The sequence below is a fragment of the Sinocyclocheilus rhinocerous genome, unplaced genomic scaffold, assembly GCF_001515625.1.
Source record: "Sinocyclocheilus rhinocerous isolate Xijiao unplaced genomic scaffold, SAMN03320098_v1.1 C35980248, whole genome shotgun sequence".
Lineage (NCBI taxonomy): Eukaryota > Metazoa > Chordata > Actinopteri > Cypriniformes > Cyprinidae > Sinocyclocheilus > Sinocyclocheilus rhinocerous.
Window position 1 is genome coordinate 1 of NW_015769575.1, and position 740 is coordinate 740.

The following is a 740-nucleotide window of genomic DNA, read 5'->3' on the forward strand; positions in this document are numbered from 1 at the left end:
TCTTTTCTTTAAATTCTTTTCTGTAAAAAACAAACAAACGAAATAGAGTGTATTACCTGCTTAAAAATGTATATTGACAAATTCTGCTTCTTGCTACGAGCCTCTGAATTGCATTTTATTTTTTACTTCCTCGTGCTGAAATATTTGGATTGCAATTCTGCATCACGTTTGCTCTCTCAATTCAAATTCAGTTCAAATTCTAGAACTGAACTGGAATCTCAATACAATGGCACAAAACCCTCTTAAACAGATCAATTTGACTCCCATAAAAAGACAAATGACAGAAATGAAGATATAACTGAGATCTGGATGAACATTTTGTCTCACTTACGTATGCACTAGTTTGTTGCGCAAAAAACGCAGCAGGCCAAGAACGTCCTCCGGAAGCTTTTTGTTAACATCTGGCCATATATTTGAAAGCTGCAAAGAAAACATGTTAAAAACAAGAAAAAAAATGTATGCTCATACTTACACTTTCATTCACTTACCTCTGATTGCCAATTAGAAAAACTTTTTCCCTGTGTGACCTCCTCCGCAGTGCTGAAGAGCTTCCAAAGCTTCTTTAAATCCCCATCCAATATAGTAAGAATGTCTTTTCTCCTGAAGGACAAACAATGAGCAGGTTAAAGAACACATGAGTCACATTTTGTTATGTTAACTACCCAAATGCAATTTAAAATACATTTAATTTAAGCAAAAAAACATGTATATTATGGTAGATATATATAAATAACCTACTT

General features: G+C 33.5%; 1 long non-coding RNA gene across 1 annotated transcript; it reads right to left on the minus strand.

The window, feature by feature from the left end:
* Window positions 1-5: 5 nt before the first annotated feature.
* Window positions 6-594, minus strand: LOC107735330 (uncharacterized). The gene is made up of 3 exons (XR_001639374.1): window positions 489-594; window positions 332-420; window positions 6-20 (listed from the first exon to the last, which is right to left on the minus strand). It is a non-coding gene; the product is annotated as an uncharacterized LOC107735330 (long non-coding RNA).
* Between the last annotated feature and the right edge of the window lie 146 nt (window positions 595-740).